Below are 27,899 nucleotides of genomic sequence, written 5' to 3' on the forward strand. Positions count from 1 at the left end.
AAAAGATAGAAATAAATAGAGGGATAAATAAACTGGGGAGATAAAAAGGGCTCTTACTTATTACAATACTAAATAGTAAATGTAGAAAAAGTGTCAGAGCTGAAATACCATCATTTTGTAACCATCACGATACAAGACCAGTTTTGGTAAGAGTAATGGAAGGGAATTTTTTGTTTTATTTGGAGGTAATTTCCCTTTCCTCTGTATATAGAGTGTTCTTACACATTTGAAAGGTGAATAAGGCTTACACATTAAAAGACAGTTGGGGGGCGCCTGGGTGGCTCAGAGGGTTTAGTCTCTGCCTTTGGCTCAGGCCATGATCTCAAGTCCTGGGATCAAGCCCCACATCAAGGGCTCTGCTCAGCAGGGAGCCTGCTTCCCCCCCACCCCGCCTGAGGCCTGCCTCTCTGCCTACTTGTGATCTCTCTCTCTGGCAAATAAATAAATAAAATCTTTAAAAAAAAAAAATAAAAGACAGTTGGATTAGGAATTTAAAAATTTCTAATTTGGTACCTATAAATACTGCCTTCCTATGGTCTCAGCGACCCTGTAAGACCCTTGACAGGTACCAGACAGGCAGGTAACACCAACAGCCCTGAAGAATGAGACCACAGACTCAGGCATCTCTTCTTCTCTAGGCCCTTGCTCCTTCCCTAATCCAGGGAAGATATTTGGGCAGCCTTTAATCTTTAAACTTTGGAGCTTCAGAACTCGTAAGTTATGTATCATGCTAGAGGAGGGATTTTCTTCTATAATTACCAAATCAAAGGTGGAGGCTTATATTGGTTGTGACCCATAAGCACACAAAATCCTTGGTAATGTTTCCAACCACCTGCCTACTTCCAGCCCAGTATTTCCCAGTGGTGGAACAGTGGGAGGGGAGATGAATGCTTTGGGGTAGAAAAAAGAGGTTGGGTTGACTGAGGTGACACATCTCTGAGATAGCTATCCCCTTATAAATAAGCAAGACTGATCCTGACAGGAGCCCTTGGCTTGGAGAAATGGTGGTAGGATGGCCAAGGTTAAGACCCTTTCTGTCTGACTGACGCCTGGACCTTTACCCCACTGGCAGTGATGAGTGCAGCCAGGTGATAATCCTAAATCAGTTTGCCTGGTGATATAGACATGACTGCATTTTGCATATGAAAGTAGGCTTAGAAGTGTTGGTGCCCAATACATGGAAGTGAGGGCTAATGAAAGCCAAGAACCACACTCCACTGGTTATATTTGGGGACTTTTAACATTGTTATGCTGAGCATCGTAAATTTAAAAACAAACAAACAAACAAACCATTAATTAAGAGTACTAAACTAAGAATTCTTAGACTGAAAGCCATCTTCACATATGACTTAAAGGATCATCTGAATCTGAAGTTACTCAGATGTAACATTTATTAAGAGCCTGCTATATACCAGTCAGTGTTTATGTATCTTCCATATATTATCTCTTGTCTTCAAAGCATCTTTTACAGAGAAGGAAAAAAAGGCATAGGATGATTAGCTTATTTTTATTGACTTCTACTCTTAAGCATTTCCATTTAAGATTTTTTAAATTAGCATTTACAAAGTTTGCATACAGTATCAATACAGATATCCAATTAAAAACTAATATTTTATTCATAATCATAAGCTATTATTTTCCCATAGTGATCAAATGAGGCATTTCTGCTTGAAAATGTGATGATTCTATAATTTGACATATTCTATATATATTTATATGAGCATGGATGACTATCTCAGGAGGTCGCAGCAGGTAATACTTTTTGTTTTTTAAAGCAATTAAAGAGGCCTTCCAGATAAGCTTTCAGAATTTTTAAGAAAGCCAACTAGTTCAATGGATTACCTTAAATCTTATTAGCTTCCTCATACTTACAGGTTTCCCAAAAGGGACCTCTGCTTCCATCTTAGAAAATCCAAAATTAACTCTTTAAATCTGACTTCATTAATTTTTTAAAAGCCATAAATACAATTTTTAAAAAAGATTTTATTTATTTATTTGACAGACAGAGATCATAAGTAGGCAGAGAGAAAGGAGGAAGCAGGCTCCCCGCTGAGCAGAGAGCCCAATGTGGGGCTCAATCCCAGGACCCTGGGATCATGACCTGAGCTGAAGGCAGAGACTTTAACCCACTGAGCCACCCAGGCGCCCCCATAAATACAATTTGTAAAACTTAAGTCTGAAAGTACATGTGAAGAAAATCATAATTTAAAAAAAAAAAAGAGATGAACATTGCAAATTCGTGCCTGTGGTTTTCACTTGGACAATAAATTCTTGTTATTTTTTAAATTTCATAGTAATTTTATATGCAAACAAAAACTTAAAGTTCTAAAAATGTTATGTTATTTAGCCAACAAATATATACTGAATAGTCTATTATATTAACCCAAAAAAATTTATAGTAAAAAATTTAGTAGGTTTTCTGAACGCATTCCTAAATCAAGCATGGGAGTCCTAGAAATAGCTAGTATTTTACTGCATTTTCTTCCCTTCTATGACTACAGAAATCAAACATTTTTGTGTAAAAATCATTTGTTTTCCAAATGGCAAGGAATTTTCGACTCTCAGAAAAAAGACAGCTGTAATTACACTTGCTCCCCCACCCCCCAAAAGTAGGTAAACATTAAAAAGTAGACTTCAAATGATAGATTCCTGACTATTTAGTCATGTAATAATGTGTTCAGCCTGAAGAAATAAAAGAGAAGCAGCCATTTCAGATTTTGACTGACATGCAAGTAATCAGTTTTTGAAAGTACTTTATTCACCTAATACATTCTACAATTCTTTGTAAGCCTAAATTACCTCCAATGTATAAAGTATATTTATAATTGAGAATCTGAACATTTAGCAAAATAACAAGAAAACTAACATTCAGTGATCCTGCTAAGACTATGTCTGAATTATGACATAGGAGTTAAAATGTCTTAAATATGCAGACAAAGGGAAGGAATAAAAGGGGCTGCTAAAAATCTTTTTAGCTGGGGCGCCTGGGTGGCTCAGTGGATTAAGCTGCTGCCTTCGGCTCAGGTCATGATCTCAGGGTCCTGGGATCAAGTCCCGCATCGGGCTCTCTGCTCAGCAGGGGGCCTGCTTCCCTCTCTCTCTCTGCCTGCCTCTAAGTCTGCTTGTGATTTCTCTCTGTCAAATAAATAAATAAAATCTTAAAAAAAAAAAATCTTTTTAGCTAAATTAAAGAGGCTTTAAGATATATCATATGGCAATTCCAAGTTTTAAAAGGGCTATTTTTTAAAAAAGATTTTATTTGTTTATTTGACAAAGAGAGTATGAGCGGGAAGGGGGGCAGAGGGAGAGGGAGACTTCCCTCTGAGCAGAGAGCCAGATGCGGGACTCAATGCCAGGACTGAGAGATCATGATGTGAGTTGAAGGCAGAGGCTGAACTGACTGAGCCATCCAGGCGCTCCTTAAAAAAGCTATTTTACAGTGAGGAAATTTATGACTGAAAAATCTTCATTTTATTTTTAGAGACAATCACTATTTAAGCAAGCAAATTCTAATCTGGTACATCCTTAATATAAAAAGGAATAATATTTTCCCCTCTCAAAATTAGCACACACTCATAGTTCAGTATAAACCAATATGATCAAGTTTTTTATTTTCACTTTAAGGGTCTTGAGCAATTGGGGCTATCAATATAGAGGTGAAGAGAGAAACTGAAGGAATAAACAAAAAGAATTTAAAGAATCAGAAAATTATGCCACTTGTACAGCTTGGGCCTAGCTCAAACTTTATTTTCAGATTTGAAATGTAGAAGGTATGGCTGATTATTTGATTGGTTTTCAGATCCAAAGAGTTTTATAGAAATGGAGTGGTACTTGGTCATTTTACCAAAGATCATAAAAGAGTTGAGGACTCCTCTATTAGCTACCCTTACATAATTCACAGAATATATGACAGTTTTAAATATGAATAATTTAGTAAAAATAAATAGAGTACATTTTGTGGTGCATTAGTCTTAATTTTAAAAATACATATATTTATTTATTAATCCATGAAATTACTAATACTCTTCATTAATCTATTTAATTTAGTTACTATCAGGCACTACTTATCATTAATGAATAGAAATCTGTTTTGATATAGAAGGAAATCACATAGTCACCTAATGAATTGTGATATTCATCTGCTTAAAAGGAACTATTCTAGTATTTGTGAACTACATCCTGAGTATAATACTGGGCTCAGCTGGTGAAAGGTTGAGGTGTCAATAATTTTCAATCTCTTCTTTAAAAGATCTTCCATAGAGGTTGAATTTATAAAACTGCTCAAAGCAGAGCTTCTGTAGTTGAGACAAGGGTGCACAACACTACTTCACCTTTTGCCCCCTCCCCTTCCCAGGAGGCAACCTTCTCATGCTCTGGGAGCCAACAAGCCCTATGAAAATCACATATTCAGACCAAGTATCACACTTTTGAGACTGTGAAATGCATTCAACCACATGTATTGGTTCCCTAAACAAAATCAAGGTCTTGCGAATGGCAGAAAGGGTATCATGTATTTTGCTTCTCCTTACCTTTCACAGAGTTCATCAAGCCATCTATTAAGAACTCCTGAGTAATCAGGTGGAAGACAATGCAGGATTTTCCCATAGTCCAAGGAAATCTAAGGCCAACTTCATATGTGGAGCTATAATTTAAAGCTAAAGCATGACTTAAGGCCCGCTTCCCATGTTTAAACAAGATGAGTTCAGTGAGAAATCATTTTCTCACTTGAGAGAGTTCTTAGGAAGACATTAAAAGTCTGTATAGCAAAGAGGGAGAAACAGCTTTTGGATTCACAAGTCCTCAAGGAGGCAGGCCTACTGGAGAAGCACTGGCAACAATTCCTTTAGCCCCTCAAACCTAGAAGATTCAGTGAGGAGGAAGAATTTGGGGTAGTCTAAGGCCAACCCAAGCAATGAAAAGACACAAAGGAAAGGAAAGAAATTCTAGTAAGAGCAATTTATTTATAGTATCCCATTATTTTAGTCATTAGTTTTAATTTTCTCTACAATAAAACTTTGCCTTGGCTAATAACTAATAAAACTGGGTAACATAAATTTTACCTACGTTCTCTACTCCAGCTCACTGGCAGAAAGCAAGGCTAATAAATTGTGACTTCACCAAAAGGAAGCCTGTAGAAGTATGAAATGAGAAGGCTGGCCACATTTTGCTTGTGCAGGTTGCAATAAAGAGTATTATCCTGTTATTCTTCCCTACTTATTCCTTACTTTCCATTGATGTTCAAAAAGATTAAAACTATAGTCACAAATACTGAAGATCTGCAAAACGGTAAATATTACTTTAAGATAGGTGTGTCCAAATCTATTGTGCACAAACGTAGACTGATCTACTCAAGGGTGTACTTGGTAATGCCTATCAAGATACTCACCTAAAAAAGAGCCAAAAGAACCAAAGTCTTGGGGCACCTGGGTAGCTCAGTGGGTTAAGCCTCTGACTTCAGCTCAGGTCATGATCTCAGGGTTCTGGGACTGAGCCCCACATCAGGCTCTCTGCTTGGCAGGGAGCCTGCTTCCCCCCCTTTCTGCCTGCTTCTCTGCCTACTTGTGATCTCTCTCTCTCTCTGTCAAATAAATAAAGTCTTAAAAAAAAGACTTAGTTATTCTTAGTAATAAATAATAAAGCTTAACATTTTTCCTACTTCTTGCTACTTCTTTATAAGACTCCAGGGTCCAGAGGTCATCTCTTTTAGTCTAATTTTGCAAAATACCAATAACATTATGTTAATGTAGTTTATTAATTTCATCTGACTTATTTAGGAGATGAACACAATCATATTTATTATCATATTATGTATATGGCACTTATTAGACACTTTATATTTTCTTTAATTCTCAAAACAATCTTTATTTTTATAATTGAGTAATTAAAGCTCAAGGAAAAGGTGACGAGAAAACGTGTGTTTTCAAGTCTATCTAATTTTTACACGGAAATTTAAGTAGACTAGTACAGTCACCTCTTCTGCTACAAAACCTGATGTATCAACATCATCCACATATAATCAAATTCATACTGCCTCTCTTATTTTCTCCTGACTCCCTTTAACAACCAGTTTAAAACTACTTTGCATTAACTTCCCAAATTCTCCCTTTGTTTTGAGACAGGAGAGCAACCTAACTATTGTGTGACAACAGCACCACCTATTGGCTGTAAAGGGATGGGGATAATCTAAAATAGCACCTGCTTCCTTACCCTTCGAAAGACCAATGCATAATTTGAGTTCATATCTTCTGCCTTTTATTTACACCTATTTAAAAAAAGTTTCAACTGAGTTAAGTCCACTTAAAAATTTTTTCCTCATAAGTACATCTTTTTTATCCATCTCTCCTTTTAAAAACCTGCAGAGTTCTTGCATCTCTCTTGATTCCATTGCTAAAAAGTATGTGTTTTTGCTGATGTGCAGCATTTCAAATGAACTGTTGATTAAAAGGAATGTGAATTATTCTGGAACTTGAACTACCATTCAGAACACAATTTCAATGGATATGTGTTGAATTTGAACAAGCTGCTTACATGGAACTTCTGGAATTCAAGTAATTTGTAGGTTGGAAACTTGTTATAATACTAAAACATGTAAAAGTATTGAGTCTTTCACTGTACTTTCCAAGGCAAATAAAGGAACAGAATTGTAACACAAAAGCAATACAGCATATATTCCACCCCCGCTCAGAGCTGATAAACATTTTGTCCTGCAGAATTTGAATCTTGTACTACACAGAGTAGAACACTCAAATATTTGTTGACAACAATAATGAGGTCCTTGATATTTTGCAGTGGCTCATTAAAGTCACACCAGTGACACAGGAAGGAACAGCTTCCATTATTTTGTCTTTTATCTCTATGATGAAAACTACCAGGATAACATTTGTAACTCTAATCACTTAAGGAGCTCTAATCATGAACTTCTGTTTAAAGCAATGCTCTACTTGGATGTCCTTATATTTCTGTGACAGAGAGTTCTGTATCTTCCTGTAATATGTCCTAAGTATCTAATCCTTGAAGTCCTATCTTTATGGTAAGCTCTGCAAATTCCCATCAAGGAAATTTTGTTTTGAAACAGGAGAAACATGTAAGATTGCTCAAGTAAATTGATCATTATGAAGTCACTTTTGTTGCTGGTACCAATCAAGTAGCAACATGTTTTTGTCCCTTGGTGTGTGCCCAGCATCTCAGTTCTAGAAACTGCTCCTGAAATTCTATTTTGAGTCCAATTTTTTTATGCAGGAAAAGACCACCAGTGCCCGTAAATACTGTAACCAAAAGTGTTCTCACCAGCTTCGACAGAGACTATTCTTGATTAGAAAGAGAGATCGTGTTTTCTTACATTGAGATCTGTGGCCTAATCCTGATGTCCAATGCCCGGGTGTATGACTTTCTCCTCACTGTTAGCTATATTCCAGCCTTGCAAATCATCTGCCCAGCAGTACTTTATTGGCTCCCCAAGACTTTGGAAACCTATGGTGTTGGCTGTTTCATCAATAATTATGACATCCATCTCTTCCTATTCCCCACTGCTTTTCCTTTCAAATCTCTCAAATCCTTTGATAGTACTATTATTTTACTCATTTCCTAATTCGAAAACTTTCATTGTTTTTACAATATGAATATACTTTACACTGTATCTTTCTGGTTAGGTTGACAAATATTGTTGTGTTTTTTACCACAACAGAAATTTTGTTTGGAAGTTGATTTCTACTAATAAAGGGCAAGTTATAAAGGGCAGAGGGATTTGAGCCAGGTGGACAGGCATCCTACCACATCAGGGCCTGGGCTAGCTACACAAATTGCTGCTGTTTCTGCTCTTGATGGCAAGGTTCTTGGCCTTCTCTGTAGCTGCTAGTGCCTTCTCCTTTGCCATCTCCTTGGCTTCCTTGGCTGTCTCAACAGAGGTTTTTGGAAGGGGCCTCCCCCTGCAGCTTGATCAAGATGTATTCAAAGCCCTTCACAGTCTTGGTCAAAGTACTTTGTAATAGAGTGAGGCCAAATTCCTGGACAGCTCTGGAGGCACTCTAGAGGAGACCCAAGCTTCCTGGTGGATTTCGGTCCAGCCCCTATTCTCAGAGCTCATACAGTAAACACACCATTCCTCTACTACCATTATCTGGGTGTGGTTAATGTTCCACATGAAGGTGGTTATGGTCTGGTTCTGCAGGTCCACAACAGAATCCTCTAGGATGTAAACTACACTGATTGAGCAATGTTGGCAGCATTGTAAAGTGTAAAGACAACGTTGTTGTCTTTACAGTCATTGGGCTCTTGCGGGGCACCCTGCTGGTCCAGGTCAGGAGACCCTGGTACTGGAGCTCCTGGTCAGCGGTCACCTCCCTGTGCACTGTGTCTTCCCTCAAGACATGTCTACTGTAGGGATTTGGGCACCGCTGCCAGAAAGCAGCAAACACTTGGTCCCAGGAACTACACAGCATGCTTTCGCACAGGAAATACTTCACCACCAGCAGGGCAGCTCAGCATCCGTGCAACACCATGTGGGGTACGAAGGTCCGGTAGGGACTCAGGGCAAGCCCACCAGGCCTGCAGCTTATTCCCCTCAGTGCCGCACCCATGCAGCAGCCTCCAGCCTGAGGCACTGTCTGCCACAATTGAAAGATTTTACAACTATTTTTTACAAACATCAATTTATTTTACTACTAACTCCCTCCCCAACAATGCCAACCTTTTAACAAAAATATACGAATATTCCTCTGATTTGTTCTTTTTACTTTAATGTTTACACCACCACTCTCATGCAGGCTCCTCTTATTTCATGCTTATATTAACTGAAAATCCTTTCTAACCATACTGTATTCTGGTGTTTATTCTTTATTGTTCAGAAGTCCTTTCTTTAGGGAACCATTTACTATTTCATTCCTTTTGATCATGCTCTGTCCATTGAGGTTGGGAGGGAGGTTATTATCCCTCTATCCAGAGGTACGATTGTGAACTAAATTTGGCCATAGTATTAAAAATCTTTAGCCACAAAAATTATTTCAGGGATGGGCACATGACACCGGCTAAGCCAATCAGCACTTCCTGAGATACTGTGCTGGAGGCCCAGGAAGACTCTTAACCTCTATGATCATAACTAACAAAGACCACATAGACCTGAAACTGCTGGGGCTGTTTATCTTACATTGTGGAGAAACCCTATCTATGAATGAAGCTAATTTGGAAGAAAAAAGGGTCATGTGATACAGAAAACACAGTCTCATGCTATTGAGCACTTGAATCTAGCTCAATTTTGGTTCAATTATATTTTCTATTAGTTAGGGTAGGCTAAGCTGTAGTAGAAATGGACTCTAAAAATAAAGTAGCTTAAATAACTATATCTCTTTCTTATGTGACTGTTCTGGGTGGATGTTCAGGTAAGCCAGCATTTCCCATACAGTCATTTAAGGATCCAAACTGAGGGCTCTCTAGCCATCTTCAACATTTGATTTCCAAGATTTCCCTAAGCACTGCCATTTCATTCAGCCAGAAAGAAGGGCACTGAGAAAACAAAAGGAGATTGTACTGGTGGGGCCAGGAAGTGACTGACTTCACTTCCAGTGACAATCCACTACAGAAAATGTGATCATATAGCCACACTTAATTTTAAGGAAACTGGTAAATGTAGTCTACCTGTGTGTCCAGTAAGAAAGAGATAGTGGATTTTGGTGGAAAGGTAGTGGTCTTTACAAATACACTCCTGGATAAATCTAAATCAGTAAGAACCCTGAATACCAGGCCATATCATATTGACCCCAGGAAGGCTGTTACTGAAGTTAAATATTTGGTAAAATATTATTACCCATATTTTAGTGTTATCATAAAAAATACTCCAGAAGGAAACATAACAAATCTATCAAAAGATGTTGTCAAGGATACTTATTCATTACATTGCATAAAGTCTAATCATAAAAACCATGGAAAAAGTCACATCAAATATCAGTACTAAGAATACTAGAAAAATAACAAATATCATTTTTCTCTTATAGGACTAAGAAAGATTCGCAATACTACAACACTAAGGGTGCAAGAAAATTACCAAGTTCTTATATTGTTAGGAATGTAAATTAGCCAGAATGAACTATGTTACCAAGTTACCATTTGTGTGTGGCCAAAAATAATCTCTAATGGCGTATTTACATGAGATTTTGTACTTTCTTTATTGGTTGATTATTTTTTAATAAGAAACATGATATTTTTTTCAGAATAAAAGTAAAATGAGTTTACAGTTATTTTTGGAAGACAAAAAAATGGTCATATTCCTTTAAAATAGTTATTTAGATGACTGATCTCATAGCTATGGTGACGTTCTGACCAGAAGGCTGATCTTTCTGAGTTGGTTGCTACAAAGCTCAGAGATGCATTTGCAGGTCACTTGGAGTGAACGTGCAGGAAACTGGAGTTTATATTACAGCCTCATATCTGGCTCCACTTTTCCCTCACCTCGATTGTACTTTCTTCCTTTAGTACAATCTTATACCTCTTTCTTCCACTCTTCAATCTCAAATTCTCTTCTGGAAGAAGGAGGAGCATGATTTTATGACACAATTTTATTGTATCACAGCTCTATTACTCTTCCTACACAAAACTTAAAATTCCACAATGCCTATACATTTCTTTTCTTTTTTTTTTTTTTAAAGATTTTATTTATTTATTTGACAGAGAGAGATCACAAGTAGGCAGAGAGGCAGGCAGAGAGAGAGAGGGAAGCAGGCTCCCCGCTGAGCAGAGAGCCCGATGCAGGACTCGATCCCAGGATCCTGAGATCACGACCCGAGCCGAAGGCAGCGGCTTAACCCACTGAGCCACCCAGGCGCCCCTGCCTATACATTTCTTAAAAAGAAAATCCAAATTCTTCACTTAGTGTTTACTCATTCTAGTAAAACACAAAATTTTAAAATACATGAAAAAATACAATAAATATTTATTTATATAAACACAAATATACACACATACACTGAGTTCCTAGGTCTAACACTGTTCTGTATATGGGAGAAAGAGAAAGAAGGCTCAAGTTACTCATAGTCTGGTTCAATGGTCTTAGCAATTTTTTTTTCAGGATGACTCACATCAGAAAACCTAATGGCCTCGCATTCCCAGAGGCGTACCAAGATGTATGCTATGTACAATTTGCAGCATGATAGCAACAACTTTGTCTCTGATCTGAGCCATAATGGCGGTCTCAGAGATCAGATGGTTATGAATACAGATTCACTATAATACAGATATAAGTATAAGAGAGAAAATGCTATCTGCTATGATACCACATAGGAAAAAATAAGGAATCTAGAATTGTGGAGTATAAAGAAATGAGAAAGTTTCTGTAAGAGATATTCATCAAATAGGAGTTAGGCAGACAAAGGAGGAAGAAAACAGATTTCAAGGACCATTCCAGAAAATGGAAAATTATAAAGACAATTGGATTTTACACAAGGAAGATGGTGAAAATATTTCTGGGTACTTGAATAGATGCTACCTTAAACAGGATGTCATCTTTTTGGCACCAATGAAAAGCCAACTAATCCATAGGACAGCATTTTTAGATATATGACGCTGATTGCTCTGAAAAGCAAAATACTTCCAGTCTATTTTAATAAAAATAATTTTAAAATAATTTACAGTTTTTATTCTGCCTTAGTAAATTAAACACCCTTTGTGCACACACTTTATCTTTGGATCTCATGCTAATTACAAATAAGTAACATAGTATACTGTACTTTACCATAAATAGATACTACTGGCATTAGCTTTTTGACTTTTAAATGATCCCACCACAGCACAATAACTCAGTTATCTCTTATTGCCAGTCAGTGTTACTGCTTCTAACTACTGTCAATTAGCTTTTTTCAAACCTTTTATGTAGAAAATAAGAAGGGAAATTGTCAGAGGAAGAAATATTATTGAGCTTGCTACATCCCTAACCTATTTTTGCACACTATACCAAGTCAGTAGCTCTGTAGCCTGTACAACATTCAAAGTACATAAATTTTGTGATTTATTTATTTCACACTACCTTGAGATTTTGTTGGATTTTGTTTTAGTTAATTCCCAGGCAAATTTTCCTGAATTCTTAAGCTGTCATAAGCCTTATGTAAGGTCTATCATTTGGCACACAGTGAAGTAGAAAAGGGTTGAGGTGCACAAGTTTCAAGTTTAGACTTTTGCTATAATCTCTAAGTGATACTAGACATTTAATCATAATTCCCTCTTCATCAAACTTTAACTTAAAATGTACTACTCTACCTCACACCCATTAGGACAGCTCCTGTTAAAATCAAACAAAACAAAACAAAACCCCAAACCCAAATCAGACAAGTATTGGCAAGATGTGGACACATTAGAACCCTTGTAGCACTGTTAGCAGGAATGCAAAATGGTGCAGCTGCTATGGAAAACAATACGATGGTCTTCAAAATAATTAAAAATAGCATTATTGGGATGCCTGGGTGGCTCAGTTGGTTGGACGACTGCCTTCGGCTCAGGTCATGATCCTGGAGTCCCGGGATTGAGTCCCGCATCGGACTCCCAGCTCCATGGGGAGTCTGCTTCTCTCTCTGACTTTCTCCTCATTCATGCTCTCTCTCACTGTCTCTCTCTCAAGTAAATAAATAAAATCTTTTAAAAAAATAGCATTATTATATGATCAAGCAATTCCACTTGTGGGCATAAAAGCAGAAGAACTGAAAGGAGGGTTTCAAAGAGACAGAAGTACACTCAATTCACAGCAGCATTACTCACAACTTCCAAAAGGTATAAATGACCCAAATGTCCACTGACAGATAAATGGATAAACAAAATGTGGCATATAGATACAACGGAATACTATTTAGACTTAAACAGGAAAAAAACCCATAGAATCAGGAAATAAAATGGTGGTTGCCAGGGGCTAAGGGAAGAGTGGGGAACTGAAAGTTCCTGAGTTTCAGTTTTCCAAGATGAAAGGAGTTCTGGGGATTGAGATGCACAGTAAAGGGAATGTACTTAATTCTACTGAAATGTGCATTTAAAAATGGTTACGATGGTAAATTTATTTTATGTATCATTTACTGTATCTTTCCATATATATAGAATTTATAGATTTTGAACACTTGGGAGACCCCACCATAAATTATTTCAAGATGTTATTTATTTATGTATTTTACAGAGGGAGAGAGAGAGAGAATGCTGTACAGAAGGAGGAGCAGAGGGGGCGAGAGCAGAGATGGAGGGAGAGGGACAAGCAGACTGCATGCTAAGCATGGAAACTGGCACAGAGATCCATCTCATGACCCTGAGACTGTGACCTGAGCCGAGATCAAGAGACTGACACTTCACCAACTGAGCCACCCAACTGCCTTTTCCTTAACACTCTTAAAATTATTCTTTCAACGCTCATTCAAAGACACTATGCATTAGGTTAAAAAATGTCCTCATAAAGACAAGGGTGAGGACTGCACAAAAACGTGAATGTACTGAATGCTACCATACTGTATATTTTAAAGTTTTTTTTTTTTTTTTTTTTAAGATTTTATTTATTTATTTGTCAGAGAGAGAGTGAGTGAGAGCGAGCACAGGCAGACAGAGTGGAAGGAAGAGTCAGAGGGAGAAGCAGGCTCCCTGCGGAGCAAGGAGCCCGATGTGGGACTCGATCCCAGGACGCTGGGATCATGACCTGAGCCGAAGGCAGCTGCTTAACCAACTGAGCCACCCAGGTGTCCCTGTTTTAAATTGGTTAATTTTGTTATGTGATTCTTACCTCAGTTAACAACAACAATAACAAAAATCCTCATATATATTTGGCATTTAAAGATTCCCAAGGCCAAGGGCTACAGGATGAAGAGCTGTGGCTAGTCTCAGCCACGGACTGCATTAAAACCTCACAGAAGTCTGACAACATAAGAAGGAATAAAATAGGTGCACATGGGTGGCTTAGTCGGTTCAGTGGCTGCCTTCGGCTCAAGTCATGATCCCAGGGTCCTGGGATTGAGCTCCACATCGGGCTCCCTGCTCAGCAGAGAGCCTGCTTCTCCCTCTCCCTCTGCCTGCTGCTCTACCTACTTGCGCTCTCCATCTCTCTGTCAAATAAATGAATAAAATCTTTAAAAATAAAAAAGAAGGAATAAAATACTGCAGTAATTCCTTAAATGTGGTGCTGCAACAAAAGTAGTTTATGGTAACAGTAAGACAGAAGAATGTGAATGGATATACTTTACCACTACCAGCACCATAGACTAAATTGGTATATAAAAGGCAACAAGCCTGTGATTCAGGGCTCCTTTCACCTGGCAAACAATTCACTTACCAGGGCTGCAAAATCAAAGAGATAGTAGAATCAGACCTTGGAAAGCCCAAGAATGTGAAGACAAGGTACTTCGACTTTCTCCAGGGAGTCACTGGCAAGTTTCATAAAGCAGGACACTAACAGGTTCAAAGACGTGTTTTAAAAGAAACACTTTGGTGACCACTTTGAGGGTGAACTGAAAGAAAGATTGGAATACCAGACTACCACAATAATCCAGAGAGAGGTTTATAAAGTGGAATAGGCCAAACTTTGGGATCAAAGAGATACAGGGTATAAGGCATGGTACCAGGAGCTTTTCTTAATTTCTTCCTTATAATTTCCACTTTGAAGCCTAATATTATTTTTTGCATTTTACAGAAGAAGAAACAGAGGCTTGTCACAAAATAAACTTGGGTCTAGGTCACTCAATTAGTTGGCAGAGAAACTAGAATTTTAATTTCAGTCTATATGGCATCAAAGCCTGTGCATGTACATTTTCTACTACCCTGTGGTGTCAACCAATATGTAAACAAAATAGTTAAGTTGCTTTATATAACAAAAATATAAGTTTGGGTGGGGGAGGAGGCTACATAGGGGACAGGCTGATGAGTATTGGGGGTTGTATATAAGTGATGAATTACTGAATACTACTCCATCCAAGTACTTACCAGGCCTAACCCTACTTAGCTTCCGAGAGCAGATGAGATTGGGTGCACTCAGGGTGATATGGCCATAGACCTGAATACTACTCCAGAAACCAATATTATACTGTATGTTAACTAACAAAATTTAAATTTAAAAAAGTAAGTTTGGGTATACTGAATACTTCCCATCAACAGCACAGTTAGCCCTCATGAATATAAAAATCCATGTTTTATTCCTTAAATAACTTCTTTATTCCTTAAATAACTTTTTGGTATTTAATGAGATCTTAAATTACATGTACTAAAACCATTTTTACCTGGAAATAATTTTTTTTTTAAATATAGTCTTATTAAAGGAAACTCTTTAGACTACGTAAGGCTGAGCTTATAAAAAATTACTATGTCCTCCTGTAATCTATTTATACCATTTTTAATAAAACATTACATGAATATAATGGCTCAAGTAGCATATAATTAGAGGCTGTAATCCACAGGGATATATTTGATCTTTAAAGTTGCACATTAAAATACTTTCTCTCTCTATATATATATTATATATACAACATACATATATATTATATATGTATAACATATATAACATTTAACATGTGTAACATGTTATATATATATATATATAACAAAGAATACAAAATTCTATATAAATGCAAAATACTTAATTTGGGAGATTAATGTATATTGGTTTTTAATATACCTTGGCTTCCACAAAGAAGGGAAGGATGATAGGCATGGGTGGTTTTACCATGTATGTTGTGGCAAAAACAACTTGAGACACAACCACAAAGTCTGACAAAACAGCCCTAATTGTGTGTTCCTTTGCCACCACTCACCTCTCAAATCACCTATTTTAAGGCACTGCAGTCAAACTCTGGTGTTCTTACAGTGTCAAAGATAATATTTTGCAGTGCCTGGTTGCTTCTAGCAAAAAGATGAGAGTAATGTCTAAATCACAAAGTAGAATGAGGAACGACACTTCCCTATCATAATCTCATCAGGAAAAAAGAAAACAAAGGTTAAGGGGAATATTTTTATTGAGGAGTTGGGATTAAGATCACCTTCGCTGAGACTGGGAAATATGGTGATCAGCCCAGGTAAAATGGCTTCAAGAGACTTAGCTGCCTAGGAGTTAGCTTTTGACAACTCCCAACTTCTCGGTGCAAATTAGTAAGCATTTCCATTACCCCATTCTTAAACAAACTTGCTTATTCAACAAGAATCTCAATTTTATAACTCTAATGCCTCATTCTTCACATAAAAACAAAAACTATCCATGCCTTTGAAACTATTTGAAGTAACCTATCTGATTAAAGATCCACATTTTAAACTCAATATCCTTTTCAAAAAGTTTGAGTTAGCACCAACCCCAGGATACAAAAGTAATTTGACAACTGAGTTATTTGCCAAGAAGTGATATGAATATTTATCTGGGTTTTTTTTCTTGATGTAAAATGGATAAACAAGCAAACGTATCTCCTCAGTGAAAGCCTTACCCAAACGTAATTTTAATACTCTCCAAATTGCAAAAAGAAGGAAGAGCCAAGGGAATGAATTTTTGTTTGGGGAGGATGAATTTTTAAACTTTGTTCCAGTATATATTAGCTCTTAAAAAAATTAGATACTGGTCTTATTTAGAGACACGCTTAAATTTGTAATATGAAAGGGAAAGAAATACATTTGTGAAAAATAAGAAGGCAATTTTAAAGGGGAAAATATGATAAGAAACAAGACTCTTGATTATTTTTACTTCATGTTTAATAAATTGCTCTGGGAGTAAACTTTCTTTGCTCTTTTATTCTATCTGCCATGAAGTAGGGATGATAAAGTCATTGACACATGGCTAGAAAGGCTTTCCTTTCACTATAGTGAGAGTATATACCCTGAGATGAAGGTCACTTTAGCTAATTCTAGGCATTCACATCATCACCCAAACACCCCATTTACCTCTTTTATTTTTCCCAGTTTTAAATATCTCGGCAGAAAACCCTGCCTGGAGGAGACATTACCCCGTGACAAGCTGGGTTGATTAATTTCTAGATAGTGGGCTCTGTGACAGGTTATAATCCTACTGACAAAGACAAGATTTTCATATTTAGACAACATGAAACATTAGAGGGAAGAGAGGAAAATGGCTGCTGTAACACTGAGGTCTGCAGGCAGTGTGCACCTAGGACAAACCATGAGCTGTTTCAGAAATGCCTGAGGGCAATCCTCACCTCCAACAGTTAAGGCACTGTCTTACTTCACACGTCCCTACAATTAGATAAGATTACCTTGGAATGCTTTCACACCAGCTAAGTAGAAAAGCAAATGTTGAGTAAACTTCAGATATTTTTTAGGCAATTAGTTAAAAGCACAGACTATGGAAGGAGACCCCCCTGGCTCTGAAATTTATGGGCTTTTATTCTTTAGTATTATGTAACTTCCTTGTATCCCACTTTCCCTACCTATAAAATAGGGATAATAAGAGGAGTCAAGATAGTGGAGGAAGAGCAGGCTGAGATGATGCCAAGTAGCAAGAGATGAGCTAGATAGTTTATCAAACCATTCCAAACACCTACAAATCCAACAGGGGATCGAAGAGAAAAAGAGCAATTCTAGAAAGAGAAAATCGACCACTTTCTGAAAGGTGGGACCTGCGGAGAAGTGAACCCAAAGCAACAAGTAGACAGACAGCAGCAGGTGGAGGGGCCAGCTCCTGGCAAGCAGCAGAGCAATGGAGCACAAAATCTGAACTTTTAAAAGTCTGTTCCACTAAGGGACATCGCTCCAGAGGCTAAGTGGGGGCGGAGCCCTCACGGGGACAGCAGGTCTCAGGTCCCACAGGGTCACCGAAGGATTGGGGGTGTCTGAGTATCACAGAGCTCGCAGGTATTAGAGCAGGGAAGCCGGCTACAGAGACGGAGCCGAGGAGTGAGCTCTCAGCTCAGGGTTACCTTGAACTGTGATCTGTGGCTCAGTCAGACCACTGCTCTTTGAGCTAGGACCCCACAAGTGGCAGATCCGGGGAGACCTCCGTGGAAGAACGGCAGTAATCTGCTGGGTCTGGAGACTCCAGGCAGGGCTGTGTGCCAGAGACAGAGATACTTGGTCATAGGCCGGGTGAGCTCGGTGAGCAGGGAGATGGGAGTGATTGAGTGCTTTTCTCCAAGGTGCACTGAGGAGTGGGAGACTGAGCTCCCTACTCCTCTAGGCCAGAGAGGACTGCCATTTTCATTCCCATCCTCCAGAACTCTATGGAAAGTGATCAGGGAACAAAAGCTCCCGAGAGAAAACTGGAACAGATTACTTAGCCCGGCCCCTGGCAAGGGCAGTGCAATTCACCTTGGGCAAAGACACTTGAGAGTCACTACAACAGGCTCCTCCCCCAGAAGTTAAGCAAGAAATCCAGCCAAGACCAGGCTCACTTATCAAGGAGAACAGTGGAATTCCAGAGGAGGAGAAAGCAAAGCATGGAATTCATGGCTTTCTTCCCATGATTCTTTAGTCTTGCAAAGTTAATTAATTGTTTTAAATTTTATTTTTGTTTCTTATTCTAATTTTTTTAACTTTTAATCTTAACTCTTTTAACATTTTTAACTAGTTTATCTTAACAATACCTTTCATTAAAAAAATCTTTTTGAACCTTCATTATTATAGTCATATTTTATCTTTCATTGTATCTAACTTTATTTTTTATATACACACAGGGTTTTTTCTTCTAAAAAATTTTGGGATACAACTTCTTATAATAGATCAAAATATACCCTAAATCTAGCACAGGGCTTTGTTCTAGTCTCCAGCCTGAGCAAATTCTCTCTACTTTCTTTTTCTTTCTTTTCCCAACCAACTTATCTTATAAGCTCCTTTCTTAGAATTTTTTTAAAATTTTCATCTTTACAGTCATATTCCATCCCTTCCTCGTGTTTACCCTTATTTTTGTATATATATATACATACGTTTTTCTTTCTTTAAAATTTTGGGAGGTAGTTTCTTCTAAGAGACGAAAGTACTCTCAAAATTAAGGGGGTGGCTCTGTTCTATTCACCAGTCTAATATCTATATTTTCTTTTCTCTCTCTTTTTTTAAATTTTCTGAACTTCTTTTTATCCCCCTACTTCCTCCCAAGATTTGGGGTCTCTTCTGATTTGTCTTCAAATCTTTTTTGTCTTCAAATCTTTTTTGAAGATTTGAGATTTGTCTCAAATCTCAAATGTCTTCAGACATTTTTCTGGCGTCTTTGCCACCCTTTAAGTATTTTATTCTCTCCTTCATATATTCTTATCTGGATAAAATGACAAGGCGGAAAAACTCACCACAAAAAAAAAAAAAAAAAAGAATAAGAGGCAATTACTGAAGGCTAGGGACCTAATTAATATGGACATTGCTAATATGTCAGATCTAGAGTTCAGAATGACAATTCTCATGGTGCTAGCTGGGTTCGAAAAAGGCATGGAAGATATTAGAGAAGCCCTGTCTGGAGAAATAAAAGAACTAAAATCTAACCAAGCTGAAATCAAAAAAGCTATTAATGAGGTGCAATTGAACATGGAGGCTCTTACTGCTAGGATAAAGGAGGCAGAAGAAAGAATTAGTGATACAGAAGACCAAATGATAGAGAATAAAGAAGCTGAGCAAAAGAGAGAAAACAACTACTGGACTAGAAGGGGAGAATTCGAGAGATAAGTGATACCATAAGATGAAACTTCATTAGAATAACTGGGATTCCAGAAGAAAAAGAAAGAGATAGGGGAGCAGAAGGTATATTGGAGCAAATTATTGTAGAGAATTTCCCTAATACACAAAGGGAACAAGCATCGAAATCTAGGAGCCCCTTAAACCCCCCTCAAAAACAATAAGAATAGGTCCACACTCTGTTATCTAATAGTAAAACTCACAAATCTTAGTGACAAAGAGAAAATCCTGAAAGCAGCCCAGGACAAGAAGTCTGTAACATACAATGGTAAAAATATTAGATTGGCAGCAGACTTACCCACAGAGACCTGGCAGGCCAGAAAGAAATGGCTGATATATTCAGAGCACTAAATAAGAGAAACATGCAGCCAAGAATACTATATCCAGCTAGGCTATCATTGAAAATAGAAGGAGAGATAAAAAGCTTCCAGGACAAACAAAAACTAAAAGAATTTGTAAACACCAAACCAGCTCCACAGAAAATATTGAAAGGGGTCTTCTAAGCAAAGAGAGAGACTAAAAATAGTAGACCAGAAAGGAACAAAGACAATATATAGTAATAGTCACTTTACAGGCAATACAGTGGCACTAAATTCATATCTCTCAATAGTTACCCTGAATGTAAATGCGCTGAATGCCCCAATCAAAAGACACAGGGTATCAGAATGGATAAAAAAACCAAAACCTATTAATATTGTCTACAAGAAACTCATTTTAGACCCAAAGACACCTCCAGATTTAAAGTGAGGGGGTGGAAAACAATTTACCATGCTAATGGACATCAAAAGAAAGCTGGGGTGGCAATCCTTATATCAGATCAGTTAGATTTTAAGCCAAAGACTATATTAAGAGATGAGGAAGAACACTATATCATATTCAAAGGGTTTGTCCAACAAGAAGATCTAACAATTTTAAATATCTATGCCCCTAACATGGGATCAGCTAACTATATAAACCAATTAGTAACAAAATCAAAGAAACACATCGACAATAATACAATAATAGCAGGGGACTTCAACACTGCCCTCACTGAAATGGACAGATCATCCAAGCAAAAGATCAATAAGGAAATAAAGGCCTTAAATGACACACTAAACCAGATGGACATCACAGATATATTCAGAATATTCCATCCCAAAGCAAGAGAATACACATTCTTCTCTAGCACACATGGAACGTTCTCCAGAACAGATCACATCCTGGGTCATAAATCAGGTCTTAACCAGTACCAAAAGACTGGGATCATTCCCTGCATATTTTCAGACCACAATGCTCTGAAGCTAGAACTCAATCACAAGAGGAAATTTGGAAAGAACCCAAATGCATGGAGACTAAACAGCATCCTCCTAAAGAATGGATGGATCAACCAGGAAATTAAATAAGAATTGAAAAAAATCATGGAAACAAATGATAATGAAAACACAACGGTTCAAAATCTGTGGGACACAGAAAAGGCAGTCCTGAGAGGAAAATATACAGTGATACAAGCCTTTCCCCAAAAAACAAGAAAGGTCTCAAGTACACAACCTAACCCTACAACTAAAGGAGTTGGCGAAAGAACAACAAAGAAAGCCTAAACCCAGCAGGAGAAGAGAGATCATAAAGATCAGAGCAGAAATCAATGAAATAGAAACAAACAAACAAACAAAAAACAATAGAACAAATCAATGAAACTAGGAGCTGGTTCTCTGAAAGAATTAATTAGATTGATAACCCCCTGGCCAGACTTATCAAAAAGAGAAGAGAAAGGACCCAAATAAATAAAATCATGAATGAAAGAGGAGAGAACACAACCAACACCAAAGAAATGCAAACAATTATAAGAACATATTATGAACAACATTATACCAGCAAATCTGACAATCTGGAAGAAATGGATGCATTCCTAGAGACATATAAACTACCACAACTGAACCAGCAAGAAACAGAAAACCTGAACAGACACATAACCAGTAAGGAGATTGAAGTAGTCATCAAAAATCTCCCAACAGGGGCGCCTGGGTGGCTCAGTGGTTTAGAGCCTCTACCTTCGGCTTGGGTCATGGTCCCAGGGTTCTGGGATCGAGCCCTGTGTTGGGCTCTCTGCTCTGCAGGGAGCCTGCTTCCTCCCTTCTCTCTCTCTGCCTGCCTCTCTGCCTACTTGTGATCTCTCTCTCTTTGTCAAATAAATAAAATCTTTAAAAAAAAAAAAAAATCTCCCAACAAACAAGAACCCAGGGCCAGACAGCTTCCCAGGGGAATTCTACCAAACATTTAAAGAAGAATTAATTCCTATTCTCATGAAACTGTTCCAAAAAATAGAAATGGAAGGAAAACTTCCAAACTCATTTTATGAGGCCAGCATTACCTTGATCCCAAAACCAGACAAGGGTCCCATTGAAAAAGAGAATTACAGACCAATATCCTTGATGAACACAGATGCGAAAATTCTCACCAAAATACTAGCCAACAGGATCCAACAGTACATTAAAAGGATTATTCACCACGACCAAGTAGGATTTATTCCTGGGCCGCAAGATTGGTTCAACATCCACAAACCTATCAATGTGATACAATACGTTAATAAAAGAAACAAGAAACACATGATACTCTCAATAGATGCTAAAAAACCCTTTGACAAAGTACAACATCCTTTCTTGATCAAAACTCTTCAAAGTGTAGGGATAGAGAGTACATACCTCTATATCATCAAAGCCATCTATGAAAAACCCACAGCAAATATCATCTCAATGGAGAAAAACTGAGAACTTTTCCGCTAACATCAGGAACATGGCAGGGATGTCCATTATCACCACTGCTATTCAACACAGTTCTAGAAGTCCAAGCCTCAGCAATCAGACAACAAAAAGAAATTAAAGGCATCCAAATCAACAAAGAAGAAGTCAAACTATCACTCTGCAGATGATATGATACTTTATGTGGAACACCCAAAAGACTCCACTCCAAAACTGCTAGAACTTGTACAGGAATTCAGTAAAGTGTCAGGATATAAAATCAATGCACAGAAATCAGTTGCATGTCTCTACACCAACAACAAGACAGAACAAAGAGAAAATAAGGAGTTAATCCCATTTACAATTGCACCCCAAACCATAAGATACCTAGGAATAAACCTAACCCAAGAGGTAAAGAATCTGTAATCAGAAAACTATAAAGTACTCATGAAAGAAACTGAGGAAGACACAAAGAAATGGAAAAATGTTCCAAGCTCATGGATTGGAAGAACAAATATTGTGAAAATGTCTATGCTACCTAAAGCAATCTACACGTTTAATGCAATCCCTATCAAAATACCATCCTTTTTTTTTTTTTCCAAAGAAATGGAACAAATAATCCTAAAATTTATATGGAACCAGAAAAGACCTCAAATAGGCAGAGGAATGTTGAAAAAGAAAACCAAAGTTGGTGGCATTACAATTCCAGACTTCAAGCTCTATTATAAAACTGTCATCATCAATACAGTATGGTACTGGCAAAAAAAACCAGACACATAGATCAATGGAACAGAATAGAAAGCCCAGAAATAGACCCTCAACTCTATAGTCAACTAATCTTTGACAAAGCAGGAAAGAATGTCCAATGGAAAAAAGTCTCTTCAACAAATGGTATTGGGAAAACTGGACAGCCACATGCAGAAGAATGAAGCTGGACCATTTCCTTACACCACACACCAAAATAGACTCAAAACGGATGAAGGACCTCAATGTGAGAAAGAAATCCATCAAAATCCTTGCAGAGAACACAGGCAGCAACCTCTTCGACCTCAGCCACAGCAACTTCTTTCTAGGAACATCGCCAAAGGCAAGGGAAGCAAGGGCAAAATCGAACTATTGGGAATGCATCAAGATCAAAAGCTTTTTGCACAGCAAAGGAAACAGTTAACAAAACTAAAAGACAACTGACAGAATGGGAAAAGATATTTGCAAACAACATATAAGATAAAGGGCTAGTATCCAAGATCTATAAAGAACTTAGCAAACTCAACACCCAAAGAACAAATAATCCAATCAAGAAATGGGCAGAGGACATGAACAGACATTTCTGCAAAGGAGACATCCAGATTGCCAACAGACACATCAAAAAGTGCTCCACAACACTCAGCATCAGGGAAATACAAATCAAAACCATAATGAGGGGGCGCCTGGGTGGCTCAGTGGGTTAAGCCGCTGCCTTCGGCTCAGGTCATGATCTCAGGGTCCTGGGATCGAGTCCCACATCGGGCTCTCTGCTCAGCAGGGAGCCTGCTTCCCTCTCTCTCTCTCTGCCTGCCTCTCCATCTACTTGTGATTTCTCTCTGTCAAATAAATAAATAAAATCTTTAAAAAAAAAAAAAAAACCATAATGAGGGCGCCTGGGTGGCTCAGTGGGTTAAGCCGCTGCCTTCGGCTCAGGTCATGATCTCAGGGTCCTGGGATTGAGTCCCACATCAGGCTCTCTGCTCAGCGGGGAGTCCGCTTCCTCCTCTCTCTCTCTCTGCCTGCCTCTCTGCCTACTTGTGATCTCTGTCTGTCAAATAAATAAAATCTTAAAAAAAAAAAAACATAATGAGATACCGCCTCACACCAGTCAGAATGGCTAAAATTAACAAGTTAGGAAATCACAGATGCTGGTGAGGATGTGGAGAAAGGTGAACCCTCCTACACTGTCAGTGGGAATGCAAGCTGGTGCAGCCACTCTAGAAAACAGCACAGAGGTTCCTCAAAAAAGTTGAAAATAGAGCTACCCAATGACCCAGCAATTGCATTACTGGGTATTTACCCTAGAGATACAAATGTAGAGATCTGAAAGGGCATGTGCACCCAAATGTTTATAGCAGCAATGTCCACAATAGGCAAACTATGGAAAGAACCTAGATGCCCATCAACAGATGAATGGATAAAGAAGATATGGTGTATATAAATATACAATGGAATACTATGCGGCTATCAAAAGAAATGAAATCTTGCCATTTGTGATGACGTGGATGGAACTAGAAGGTATTATGCTTAGCAAAATAAGTCAATCAGAGAAAGACAATTATCATATGATCTCCCTGATATAAGGAAGTTGAGAAGCAACATGGGGGGTTGAGGGGGTAGGAAAGGAATAAATGAAACAAGAAGGGATCAGGAGGGAGACAAACCATAAGAGACTCTTCTTTAATCTCACAGAGCAAACTGAGGTTTGCCAGAGGGAGGGGGGTAGGGAGAGGGTGGTTGGTTTATGGACATTGGAGAAAGTATGTGCTATGATGAGTGCTGTGAAGTGTAAACCTGGCGATTTATAGACCTGTACCCCTGTGGCTAATAATACATTATATGTTAATAAAAAAATTAAAATATTTAAAAATAGGGATAAGATAAAATATGATCACTGGATAAAAGTAGTTACTACACATAAACTGCTAATAATGCCTAGTACTTCGTAAGTATTACATGTATTAGCTCTTGCTATTATTATAAATTATTATTTTGGTTGATTATCATTTAAAAATCACACTATAAACTGAACAGAATTTTTAATATTGAACTTAAAGAGACACTAAGGTTATCCCGTGAGGTCTCAGCAATACAGAGATTTGTACAGTGCTCTCCCTAGGGTGCTGTGAAGGTGTTGGGAGTAGAAGAGCCGTCATATGTCAGGTTTTGATCACAGAGTATAAGATTATGTTTCAGAACTGGTAGTTTTGCTGCTAACAGGGAAGGGTGGTCAAAGGCAAGTTGTGCTACTCAATGTAGCTACTCAATGTTCAGATTAGCCTGGCACCTTGCCCCACAGCCATACTTCTGCCTGAAAAGCTCTAGGGACTTCAGGATCAAAGAAATAGCTTAAAACATTTGGTTAAAAGGTCAAAGGGGAAATAATTGTGGAGGTGGGGAGAGGGAAATGAATGCAAATTAGGGCTAAAGAGGGACGCCTGGGTGGCTCAGTCGGTTAATCCTCTGCCTTCGGCTCAGGTCATGATTCTTCCAGAGTCCTGGGATCGAGTCCCACATCGGGCTCCTTGATCAGCAGGGAGCCTGCCTCCCACTCTGCCTGCTTGTGCTTTCTCTCTCTCTCTCTGACAAATAAATAAATAAAATCTTTAAAAAAAAAAAATTAGGGCTAATGTACTTTGGCAGCACCATTACCCTCCCAAGCATTGGGAGTCCACTCCTACCTGGTGCACAATTAAAGTGCAAAGCGGAATAGAGAAGACCATCACGTTGTCCACCCTTGATGACCAAAGCATGGGCCAAGAGTGTATTCAGCCGGGTATGCTGAAGGCATGCTCACTTCACTTTGGTTTTATAAACTACTTAGCCACAAGGTGATCTTGAAATGTGGTGAATTCTGGTTCCTTCATAAAACACACACCTATGTTGTCTTTCAGAAGAGATGCTATGATAGATAAGAAAATAAATAGTAAAATGGATTCAGAGACTATGGCTAAATAGCAAGTGTGAGAAGTCACAATGTGCAGAGGAACCCACAAAACAGTCCCCAGCACCTGGAAAGAGCAAACCTTATATTCTCAGGACGCTTTATTTGAACTTTAATATTCTGATATAAAGTGACATGAGTGGATTATAAAAATAAACCTGGATCAGGAAAGGCCTTTCTTTTCTTTTTCTTTTTTTTTTCTTTTTGAAGATTTTATTTATTTATTTAACAGAGAGAGAGAGAGAGAGAGAGAACAAGCAGAGTGAGGGGCAAAGGGAGAAGCAGATTCCTCACTGAGCAGGAAGTCCGATGTAGGGCTTGATCCCAGGACTCCAGGATGATGACCTGAGCAGAGGCAGACGCTTAACTGAGCCACCCAGCACCCCAGGAAAGGCCTTTCTGTAGATGACAGAGCCCCAGAAACTTTAAAGGAAAGGGTTGCATAATTTGTTTCATAAAAATAAAATCTGGGGGAGCAAAATAATGCCATTAAACAAAGTCAAAAAACCAAATTAAAAAACTGCAGAAAAAAAGATGTTTAACCAAATGAAAGGCAAGGGGCTGAATGTTCTTAATATACAAATGGGTTGAATAAAAAGAGAACTGATAAAACAATGGATGAAGGATATTAATAGTTTTTGTATAGGAGAGAAATACATAAATAGGCAAAAAAAAAAAAAAAAAAAAAAGAGATGTGGGGGGGGCGCCTGGGTGGCTCAGTGGGTTAAGCCTCTGCCTTCAGCTCAGGTCATGATCTCAGGGTCCTGGGATCGAGTCCCACATCAGGCTCTCTGCTCAGCAGGGAGCCTGCTTCCCTCTCTCTCTCTCTGCCTGCCTCTCCATCTACTTGTGATTTCTCTCTGTCAAATAAATACATAAAATCTTAAAAAAAAAAAAGAGAGAGATGTATAACCTCATAATTAAAGAAATGTAGATTAAAAAGACATTCTCACCTGTTAGAAGAAAATACAGACAGCAGCACAGAGGAAAATGGGCCCTTCAAGACTGGGCCTCCGGCAACAGGCTGTGAGCCAAAGTAACACATCTCACTGCTATTCCAAAAAATGTCAATGCTAGTAAAAATAAGCTCTAAAGCTCTTGACCTCTATCAAAGTATCTGAAGAAGCCACAGGTTGCTGTTACAAGAAGGTGCAATCTCTCCATCAGTCTGAAACTGTCAACACCCCCACCCCTAACCTGGAGCAGCTAAGTAAGAAAGAAACTTCTGTCATGCTAATCCACTGGAATTTCATGGTTATTTGGTTATCATAGCCCAGCTACCCATCCTTACTCATAAATACACTCCCAATTGTAAAATGGTTATTTCAGGAAGGGTAAGTAAGTATTAACGGTGGACTTTTGCTGTCTATATGAAATATTTCTGTAATTTTGTGTTACTTTTGCAATTAAGAAAAAAATTAAAAGGCAACTCCCTCCCAAAAAAGACCATGAATAAAATGCTGACATTCAAAGTATAAACAAAGTAGAGACACTGGTAACAATTTCTCCAGATTTGCACTACTAGAGTTGCAGAAATAATTCTTATTTAGGTTAATATATCTGTCTCTAAAGATTACCTATAGGGAAGCCATACTCCTATTCCTAAATGGCTTTTAGTTGGGCCATTTTGAATTTATTACCAATATTTAGGTCCGAAAGATAATTATTACCATAGAATACACAGAACTGGGATAGGATACAAAAATAATGTTAAAAAATCAAAAGGAAAGGCCACATGCTTCAATAAACAAGACACCTTCATAAGGAAAATGAGTTCAGATTAAAAAAAGTATCCTAATTATTGGTAATCAAAATCACTATCCAAAAAAGTAAAAAGCTCTACAACAATCCTCCTAAGGCTATCCTAGGGCCAATCTAACTTCTACTAATTTCATTTTTCTGAACAC

General features: G+C 38.1%; 1 protein-coding gene and 1 pseudogene across 12 annotated transcripts in view; both read right to left on the reverse strand.

Annotated features, from left to right (window-relative positions):
- Positions 1–27,899, reverse strand: part of NDUFAF2 (NADH:ubiquinone oxidoreductase complex assembly factor 2) — a 357,071-nt gene that overhangs the window by 177,720 nt on the left and 151,452 nt on the right. The window lies entirely within an intron of this gene.
- LOC309861924 (PRELI domain-containing protein 1, mitochondrial pseudogene) lies at positions 7,787–11,169 on the reverse strand (annotated as a pseudogene). The gene is made up of 2 exons: positions 11,106–11,169; positions 7,787–8,476 (listed from the first exon to the last, which is right to left on the reverse strand). The product of its transcript is annotated as a PRELI domain-containing protein 1, mitochondrial pseudogene (transcript).

The sequence above is a fragment of the Mustela nivalis genome (assembly GCF_964662115.1).
Source record: "Mustela nivalis genome assembly, chromosome: 3".
Classification (NCBI taxonomy): domain Eukaryota; kingdom Metazoa; phylum Chordata; class Mammalia; order Carnivora; family Mustelidae; genus Mustela; species Mustela nivalis.